This window comes from Pinus tabuliformis, chromosome J (genome assembly GCF_031772625.1).
Source record: "Pinus tabuliformis cultivar Carrire ecotype Pingquan chromosome J, CPIR1, whole genome shotgun sequence".
NCBI classification, from domain to species: domain Eukaryota; kingdom Viridiplantae; phylum Streptophyta; class Pinopsida; order Pinales; family Pinaceae; genus Pinus; species Pinus tabuliformis.
In genome coordinates, this window is record NC_142295.1 from 474,447,153 (window position 1) to 474,458,371 (window position 11,219).

At 40.2% G+C, this 11,219-nt stretch overlaps 1 pseudogene; it reads right to left on the reverse strand.

The window, feature by feature from the left end:
• Nucleotides 1-9,091: 9,091 nt before the first annotated feature.
• Nucleotides 9,092-10,895, reverse strand: LOC149227875 (pentatricopeptide repeat-containing protein At1g77405 pseudogene; annotated as a pseudogene).
• Nucleotides 10,896-11,219: the final 324 nt, after the last annotated feature.

The following is an 11,219-nucleotide window of genomic DNA, read 5'->3' on the forward strand; positions in this document are numbered from 1 at the left end:
CTTTATCTTTCCCAAGAAGGATTGCATGGCTTTCTTGTTAGCTGGGTGGAGAATCTGTGTAATCATCAAAACTTGGTCTGGATCAACCTTGATCCCACTTTTGGAAGTGATGTGCCCAAGGAGGTTCCCCTCAAATGCTACAAATATGCTTTTCTTGGGATTCAAGGATATCCCGTATTTTCGGGATTTCTCGAATATCCTCTTTAGATGGCGTATGTGGTCTGACCATTTTTTGGAAAAGACAGTCACATCATTAAGGTACACCACTACGGTTTGTCTCATAAGTCCACGGAAGGCGATGTCCATGGCACATAGAAAGGTTGCGCCTACGTGCACAAGCCCAAATGGGATTCTCTTGTAGGATAACGTACCCCACTTAGTATAGAAGGTAGTTTTTAGTTTATTAGATTTTGCTTCCAAAACTTTATTGTATCCCAAAAAACCATCGAGCAAGGAAAAAATTTATGCTTTAGATATTGTTTGTAAAGTATGTTCCGTTGACGGCACGGGGTAGTTGTCTTTGTCCAAGGTGCAGTTCAAGTTTCGAAAATCAACACTTAAGCAGATCTCCTTGGACTTCTTACGTACAGGAACTAAGTTAGAAACCCACGTGGAATGATGAACTTTGTAAATGATCTGTGCATCCAATAACTTAGTTAGTTCTTTTGTATGAGATGTTCAAGTGACGAATGTACTTTTCTCAGTGCCTGCTAAAATGGCTTGACCCTTCTTTGATCGGAATCAGATGTTGGATTATTCTCATGTCGTATGTTTTCAAATCATCGTATGTCCACGCGAAGACATCCTAGTACTGTTTGAACAAGCGGAAAAAGGCTTGCCGCTCTTGCGGTGTGCAACATGTACCACAATTGACGAACTTCAGATCTTTTTTTGTTCCCAAGTTGATATGTTCGTGCATGATGGTGAAACTGTGGGTTTTCTTGTTCCTTGGCCCTTGAAAGTGATTCTACAAGTCATAGAGCGTTTTGAGAGATACCACACCATTGGGGATGAGGTTTCATTTCTTTTCATCATCTGTAACTTGCAGAGACTACTTGTGCTCATCTTCATCAATCGATGCGTCCTTGAAGACATCAGCATTGGCCATGAAGTGCAGTATCTATTGATCATCATCAAAAACACTTAAATTAGTTATGTTATCAGGGATAGAAGGCTTATACACAATTTCAACAGTAAACCTATCCCTAAGCGATGTCTTCCTAGCAGTTGAAATAGCTAAGCCATTGACAGCTGCTTTATGCATTCTTGGCACAACAATGATATTGAAAGCTTGGAAGTTATAGATCTACCACCATACCTCTTGTTGATAACTTTTTAGATGAGGTGACAAACAATGTATGGTGTTACGTACCTGTCATACCACAATTTCTAAATCACCTACCACTTTGAGTGCAGCAACATTGAGGCTAATAGCTTTGTGCAAGGCCAATACGAGTGCTTCATATTCAATAATGTTGTTCGTGCAATTGAAATCCAAGTGGCTTGATATCAAGTGTTTCCTGTGCTTTGGGTCTATCAAGACACACCTGGCTTCAAATCCATCTTGTGTCTTTGATCCATCAAAATACATGGTCCACAACTTGTTTGTACACTAACCACTTGATGTGCTAGTACCACTACTGCTACTGCTACAGCTATTGCTACTAGTATTACAATGTACTATACATGTTTCATTTCCATCAGTTGGGCAAGGAAGGAGACCCAACTGTGTGTCTAGTGGGGTTAGAGTTGGCTATGTGAGATAACAGCCTAGCTTTGTTTCCAAGTGGCAGTTTCCAAACATGAGTTCCACGAAAGCCAACAGTTCATTCTCACATTGATGGGTGTTATATTGTGTTTCATGTATCTTCGAGTAACACCTAGATTTAATTGCTTTTTCCCTGGTACGAAAGCCATAAGTGTGACCAGCCTATGGAAAAGTACCCATTCAACTTGTTGGACCAGTCTCTGCTAGGTAGTAAGTCGTACGCTTCCGGTATGTCCACAATGATGATGTTGATGCATTGATGAACTCGATCATCATGAGATAATCAGATGATCACATTCTGAAGTTCACCAATGGTTGGTAGGCATGTTCAATCTAGTTGGATGATCTTCACAGATGTATTTCTCCATTGTGCATTAATCATCTTGGAAATGGAGAGTGGCATGACATTAGCTAATGCACCAAAGTCAACCAAATAGTTATGAACATTATAGTTCAAAATGTCAAATGACAGCAAGAATGGAGGGAAAACTAAGTTTTCTTCTTCCATCCAGAGTGTGTTGAGCACAGTCGTGAGTGAACCAGGAGATGTGCTTTCTCCCTTGCTAGTAGATGTTGTGTCGTATGTGGATGTTTTCCCCAATGCATGCAGCAAAATATCCCACTGACCCTTGAGCTTAGATAACTCAAACAAAGATATGTTCGCACAAGTTTTCTTCATATCTTCCATAATATTGTAGTCAATACTCTGTAAACCCACCAAGGTGTCTGAGGTTAGGCTTGTGTTTGTACTGTTCGGCAAAGTGTTCAAAAGTTTACTGCTCATGGACGTACTCTTGTTTGTAGTTGTCTTCCTAGAATTGCTTTGATATTTCTACTTTGGGACCGCTGGTGGATGAACCTTCCTCATTATCGGTTTCATCTTTTCTTGCATCTCCCCAGTAGTAGGGGAAGACCCTTCACTTCTGAAATTGGATAGACCATTTTTATTTGGGAGTTCCTTCTCTGTGTTCATTTTATATGTTGCATGCAAGCATTGATACATGTTGATAACCTACCGAGTACCTAGTGCATCATTAGATGCAACATCTTCTTCATCATCTTCATCTTCCAATTGAAATTGTGCATTGTTTACCACATTTGTCAAACTATTGCACACTGGGTCCGCAACTCGTTTCCATTCCAGACAAGTCCCTTCCACGCGACGGTTTTCATGGAATGAGCAAATGTTAAAGTTCGTGCACATTTCCATTTGGAACACTGGGTTGGAGCTCTGCGTAGTTTTGGCCATGAAGTTGTTGCTGCCTGGAGACATGCTCCTCTTCTGTTGTTTGGGAGGCCAGCTGCTAGCAGATGTCTCAACCATTTGTTGCTTTAGCTCAAACACCTCTGTTGTCAAGTTCTTGAAGAGACGAGTAAGGGTTTCAGTGTCACTTGGTTCATTGTCTTTCCCCTTACTCATAGTAGCTGGGGGCTTCTTGCTGACACCTTTGGAGTCCTTTGTTGTTTCATCATTCTTGATGACTCCAATTGTGCGTAGGTCCTTTTCCATAGCGATTACCTCTTTGTAATTTTCAATTAATGTTGGTTTCGTAGCTCGCTTGACGAACTGCACAATAACGGTTGCCAATGCATATGTGTAATAGTCAACAATGATGGAGTCATGAGGTTTTGTGTCTACTGTTAACTTGTTCAATATTCATAAAAACCTCTAATTAAAATATTTCACTTTCTATTTCAACTCCATATTGAGACTACCTAACTCTTTGAGCAACATGGCAGTGGTCTTGTCATCAACAATTTTTTCCAAAAACATTCTTTTGAACATACCCCAGTTCTGGATGGAGTTGACAGGAAAGCTATGATACCATACCATTGTGTGGCCATTGAAGATACATGAAAACAATATTCATGCAACGTTGTCATACCGTACCTTAAGTGTCTGTAGTTGTAGGTAGAATTATCCAAGTGGTCTTCTACTTTCATTGTTCTGTCAGGGTCATACTTTGTCAACATCCTCTCCAAACGCTTTGGCATCCTATGCAAAGCACCTGAGAGAGCCAATGGTCCCTGAGTTATCCATTCCATTTTTTGGTCAGCCATGTCTTCTTCTTCTTCGTCCTCCTCCTCTTCATCAGAATATGATGGTTCTACCTCCAAGTCTGTTGGTTCATCTCCACCTCTGCCTCCTCCAATGCCTTCCCCTCCATCTCATGTACCAAAGCTTGAGCCCAAGATCACAAGGGTGTCTTTTTCTCCCTGTCGTAAGACTGGAGGTTCTTCTCAGTTCTCAATAGCATCTGCCAGACCTTCGAGCGTGGCAAGAACTGCTTCTTCCACTGATGAGACAACGACTACTGTGGGAGTGGTGTTTGTATTCTTTGATGACTATGGAAGATCTTATATTCCTGGGATCAATCCGACTGCTTTGGAAAACTAACAGGTGATGGGACAGATAAAGCGGAGGTGCTAATACAAAATTTCATGATCATGTCTAGGAGGTGAGGGGTAACCAACTTCAGAGTTGCACATAGATGATATGGAGTGCAAGTTAATTCCTTGACCAAATGATTGATGAGTGCGGGTGAGAGGTCACTCAGCCATAAACAACTGGCGACCCTCCTTCTAGCGCTAGAAATGTTGATGGTGTTGGATCTGCCAACATTCAAGGGATCTCCCTGGTATGAAGTCTTGACTAGACCTCACACCATTTGGTGTAGGAGTCCCATCAGGTATGATGGGTTGGTTTCCATTATCTTAAAGATATGCCTTAGCTCTTGCTTGTTAGAACATGAGAGTGGCATAATTTTTCTTCAAATAGCGAGTTTCGTGTGCTTGGTGAGTTCTTAGTGTAACCTACTTCTAAGTTCTTTCACTGTAGAGGGAAAGGGTGAGAGTGAGTCTCAAGTCGAAAGGGAATAGTCCTAACTTAGTTAGAGACACAAAACACAGTAGGACATGTGCATCTTCCAATGCCACACAAATACGACAGTCACAAACACAAAGTGAACAAATAACATGTACAACATCATGCAGAATAGTCCACACGAGTGTGATGCTCGTTATAACAATTTTACAAGAATGAATGTGTCAAGTGTCCGGCAGATTAGTCCACATGGGAGAGACATCATTAACAAATGATATAACACGTTTCCAACAAAATATGCACTAAAACAACCAAATAATTCAATTATCTTAGTACAAGTTAAAGAAACATGCATTACAAGCATCCAAAGAATAGTCTTACAAATGAATACAATACATGTGTGAAAAAGTGTTGGCCTGTTAATAGGATTTTAAATTAAGTGAATGTTTCAAGTCACACCCGTACACCATACATCACTAACCCTGATAGTGGGGCGTTCGAGCCACTGCTCACTCCTCAAAGAAAAGACTACAGACTCTCAAGGTTATGTGGGAGGAGCTAAGGTAAAACATCCTTTGCATGTCCCAATGAGGGGTATATATAGTCAAGGGTGAAGTTAACCCTTGTGACTCTTCGAATTCGCTCATGACTGTTTGACTTACATGAATCTTCAATTGAAATGACTCTTTAACTTCGTATGTGGGTCTCTTGGACTTCCACGTTACAATAAATTGATTACAGCAGTATGGCCCACAGTAGGGTGTGGCCGAGATGACTCATGACATGACTCGACATGACATTGTTGGTATGTTCATGTTGATGGTGGTGTCCATGTAAAGCTATGTGCTCTTGGTGTATCATCGATTCACCTCCGCATGAAATGGTGTGTGGATTCTTCGATTGTCTTGGAATTCACTTGATGCTTTATGTGCATGTATCCCCTTCGCTGGTACTTGGCATGCTTCATGTGTTCATTCGTTCGTGAACAAGTCTCCTAGCATGTGCTCCTTGTTCATCCCATTCATCATCGTGCCATGTCTCCTTCATGTACCTCTCTCTGCAATCACTCATGTACCTGTCTCCGGGAGAGAGGACAAGGCTCTCAAACTACGCAGAGCACATTTCTGGTCACGATGCGAGAATCCAAGGCACTATCAGGAAAAGATGTGCAGAAGTTGCTAAGAGGCTAGGTTGAGTAGTCCCAGATAGCAGTGACATTTACAGGATCTAACTCAACACGGAGGTAGTACTGCACAATTTTTTCAAGGAAGGCAGTGCAGGTAGTAGAGGGCATTGGCAATGAAAATTACGCAAATTTTTAGAGGATAAAGGGAACGAGATGCAGGAGCTTGCTGACCAAAACTGCATAGATATGGGAAGCAGTCATGTAGGACATGTCTGCATAGTTTTTGGGCTAATCGGGGTGTCAAGCAGGGAGTGGATTGCCCAATAAAACTGCGCAATTTTCAGGAGGAGCAACAGGGGGAATAACTAACAAAACTCCCCAATTGTCAGAGATAGTGTAGTGACAGGAAGTGGGTGTCTCTCCCTCTTGTCTGCGTAGTTTCTTCAGTTAGTATAGGCATGCAGGCTAATAGCTTCTACGCAATTTTTTGGAGTGAAGCCTGGGGTCACTACCTAGTCAAATTCACTCGTTAACCAGTGGGAGGCTTTAATGGATAGGATTGGTAGTACCGATTGAGATAGCTTCTTGGGAAAATTTTGCACTATTCTGGGTGACATTCAACTAAGTTGATTCCAGGATCGTGCAGTGTAGACTTCCTAGGAGGCAACCTCAAGTTCTACGCAATTCTGGGCAGCAGTACTTGCTCATTGAGGATTGAGACTATGCAATGCAGCTTAGTGGAGGTTTGACTGATGGAGGGTGGTCCGGTCAACATATATTCCACAAAACGGTTAAGTGGGTGAGCGAGTGAACTCGTGTATACATGACCTTGAGAACACACACTCATCATGACTTAACAACAAGATAACTCAAACCAACAAGACAACATATTCTCAGTGTTACTAAGCAAAGGGTGCGAGCGACAAGTGCGATGCTTGAGATAGATTGTTGAATGACTGTGACGACACTTGCACGACATTGCATACAACTTCATGTGTGAGTGCAACAAATGCTTACATAGCGAACACAACTTGTACACATGAAGATAGACCTTCAACATAGCCAGAACAAGACCACAAGCATGACATTGCAACCAACATGCTAAAAGATGATCGGTGTATGCTCAAGAAAAGAGGGTGTAAATACTTCACACGAGCTCATGGGATGAGCCCGAGTGTTTGCAATCATCAAGGAAAAACCAAGGAAGTCTCTGAAATTGGATGCAGGCCAAAAATTTGGAGGGTGTTGCAGCTGATAATACAGAATTGTATGGCTATGACTTTCCATCGACCTATGTATGGATCAATGACGAAGGTTTTTCATTAGAATGGCTATCAGTCTTATCTTGAAAAAAATCACCATTTATACATGTTGTGAATAATTTATATACTAAGAAAACCCTTGTTTTGGCCTTGAATGTAATCATGATAGTGATATTAGTATAACATATCAATATTTTTTTCCTATAGGGAAATGCATAATCAAGAGAATCCAAAAAGGGGGCTATATCCAAGTTGGAAACTTACATAATTTTAAGAATAAATTAACCAGAGGCTGGGGCACCAATTTATGTGAAATACATAATATTTTGGTGTACTTATGACAAAAAACAAACTATAATGCCTACTTAATCTTATCATGTAATCACCTTAAAATATTGACTTATAATTATCAGGAAATATTGGTACATACCTACATTGGTGAAACTGTAAATTTAGTACTAATATAAATTTTGTTATTATTCCCAATTTACCTCCCCAAATTTTTAAATTTTGAGAAGACACAATCCTCTCCAATTAATTACCAATTTATATATTCATCTCTCATCCCCAAAATGTCCTCTCATATTTACTTGGGAGAAGACATGGTCCTCTCCAATTAATTACCAAATTGTATATTCATATCTCATCCCCAAAATGTCCTCTCAGATTTACTTGGGAGAAGAGATGGTCCTATCCAATTAATTACCAGTTTATATATTCATCTCTCATCCCCAAAATGTCCTCTCAGATTTACTTGGGAGAAGACATGGTCCTCTCCAATTAATTACCAATTTATATATTCATCTCTCATCTCCAAAATGTCCTCTTATATTTACTTGGGAGAAGACATGGTCCTCTCTAATTAATTATCAATTTATATATTCATCTATTATCCCCAAAATATATACTTGGGAGAAGACATGGTCCTCTCCAATTAATTACCCAATTTTATATTCATATCACATCCCCAAATGTCCTCTCATGTTTACTTGGGAGGAGAGAAGTCAAATGTAAGGATGAGGGAGTAGTTATGACATTAATAAGAGGTGGTTGAGGTGGAGGGGAGGAGGGGGAGCATAAAAGGGGAAGGATGAGGGAAGGAGGGGGGATGTTGGGCTTGATTTTGGTATTGGTTTGGTTGTGGTTTTGGAGGATTTGTTTTGAGAGTAAGGTGGGGAAGAGAGAAGGGAGAGAAGGAGAGTATTGTTTATCTTGGACACACTACATCTGGTTGGACTTGGGCTTGGAGGGCTAGGGAACCTATGGAGGTTTCCTAGGCTAGGAATTACTTCCTAGTTGGCTGGGAGGTAAATCCAGTCGGTAGTCAAGAAGAGCATCCCAGCCGGATCAGGAGCTCAGGGGCATCTCATCCAGGCTATCAGAACAGGTATTCCTCTATTTATAGATTACTCATGTAAGTGATTGAAATGAAATGACCACTATTTAATTGTAGGAAATAAATTTTAATGGAAAAATATCATCGATTAAATGTTTAGTTAGAAATGAATTATTTCCCGTTTTATTGTATTTGAAATTAGAGAATTTAGTTCTGTTAGAGGACCCTAGGATGGAATCCTCACATGTGGTATCAGAGCCCAGATTCAAAACCTGGACCCAAAACCCACTAAACCCAAATTTCCGTTATAAGAGCTTGTAACCCTCATAATTACTTGTAATCCTAATATATATATATATATATATATATATATATATATATATATATTATATATTAGATTGAATATGACATACAGAGGCCAAGCTATGTACAGTGTTGTGATAGATATTGCGGAGGGAGCTGTTGGACTGGCAATATTGTACCGATGCTAGCTCGTTTCCACCCTCTTCCAAATAATTGGTTTCGTATCAGCTGGAAAGGAAATTGGCATATAGATGCTTGCTTGGGCTGCTTGATGTTCCCCTTGGTGAACATGTTATCACAAATTAATCTAGATTTGTTGCCCTTTCCATCTCCCATTACAGCCTCCCACGGAGAGAAGTCAATAATGGATCGAGATCCAATTGCCATGCTTCTTTATGCCATAGTTGTCTCAATTTGTGCACCTATATGGGAAGAGGTGATATTCCGGGGATTCATGTATAGACCATGCCCTTCACTCTTTTACATGTCTATCCCTAGCTTCAATTCCAAGCTCGATCTTCCTACATACCTCTGCTTCTGCTGGTAATCCATCTTTTCATGCTTTCCTAAGAGCATCAGTAACAAGCTTATATGTATAAGATCTTGGAACAGAGTCCTTAACAACCATTTCTATCAATACCTTACTACCTTCTTCCAACCAGTCCTCCTTCACATAATGCATGACCAATTGGTGTATAAGAACTGCAAGTGGGAGATATGTTATTCTCCTCCATCTTATTCAGCATCTCCACAGCTTTATCTACTTCATTCACAGTGCTATAATATCTGATGAAGGAATTATAAGTAACCTTGTTAGGAGCACAACCATCCTGATGGATCTGTCGGAAGATCTCCAGGGCCCTATCGATTTTGCAATTCTTACAAAGGCCATCAATCAAGCAATTGTAAGTAACAATGTCCGACATAAAACCATCGTAACACATCTCTTTAAACAACCGATTTTCTTCCTGTAATCTCTTATTAACCGCCTTCCGAATACTTGTATGCATACTGTGTTTGCAATAACAGGTGATCAGAATAGTTTAGGTGAAAACATCCAAAGGGCATCTAGAGCCCGACATTTTCATCTAATAAAATAGAAATCTCACTTTGCTGAAATTCCCCACCTTACTCTCACTTTCTTCATTCCTTCCTGTTTTTTCACCTCGATCCACATGTCAAGATGTGGATACTCAAATGTAGTGGAAATAGTTTTACCTCAAATTCATAGCAAATTCAATCAAAATAGACAAAATATGACCACTCAAATGCATGGAACTGCGGCTTTTCTATTCAATGCACAAACGTATATCGAACAGGAAAAATGTTAGTAACCCAATGCCTTAGAGAATACAGTTTTAACTTCATTTTAGGGACTAGCTCAAACAAACCAGGTAATTAATTCAAGCAAGACTGCAATTTAATGATGCATGCTTGAACGCAATTACAATGTGGTGATAGAGATGCTAATGATATTGTAGGTGATCGAATCTGGTTTGCAATGGAATTGTTTCATTCGATAAAAGCAAGCCAATGCCTCCTTCACTAGACCTTGTTCACCCAGGACTTTTATGACAAAGGTCACAGTTTTTGTTCTTACAAGACCACTTTCTTTTCTTGCCATTTCATGGAGGAACCTCCATAACGTTTTCAGTAGGATTTCCCTTTCCAGAGTCCATGCCATCTCCTGGAAAGTAAGCTGAACATGCGCAAACCCATCTTGTTTTCCAGCCCATGAATAGAATCTCAATGCTTTACCCACACCCTGTTTAACTGACAAAGGATTTCTAAGACCTCGGGATCCTCGTATAGATTGATCTTGTTGGGCCTCTTTCCAAAGGCATCTCTCTACAATGGGGAACCTTTGTTGGAATCCTTCTTCGTAATCTCTTTGAGAAACTTCTTTGAAGGGTTCTGAGTACTTCACAGACAATATCATTGGTCAATGTTTTGAGGCCAAGCCCATCGAGACCCACTTCTATATCGTCTGTCTGAATAATAATTTCCATGATTTTGGCAACATTGCATGAAAAAAAAATGCATTCTAAAATGCGTCTGTGCGAACATATTTGGGTAACATTTGGAGCTGTTGAATTTTCCAATTCTTGGCAAGTGGATATAGAAAATGTATGAAATGCAAAGAGAAGCAGTCGTGTTTCTATGAAAAAATTAGGAGGGGATGTGTTTATATATTTGGATCGTGGTAGGAGAAAATGATTCAATTTGAAAGAATACAGAGGCTGGGCACGTGTTCTCAAAATCAAATGCCAGAACATTGTAATGGTTTACCTCGCCTTCAGACTTTGCTCCTGCTATAATGCGTCATTTTCTGTGGAGACATTGTAGAAGCTAGTAAAACCTTCTAACATCATGCTCAATTCCCAATTGATGCTCGAAACTCTATGCCAACGAGATTTAAACTCAGGGTTTTGCAACTTTCCTTCAGGGTTTTGCAGCTTTCCAACTTTCCTGTAGTAGTAGAAACCCTTTTGAAGGAAGTTGATACTGTTAGTGAAGTTGAACTCCTTCTGGAGAGCATTGGCAAGAAGGAAGATGGTACGCTGCCATCTAGGATTGAGCTTTGTGCAGACAGAGGACTG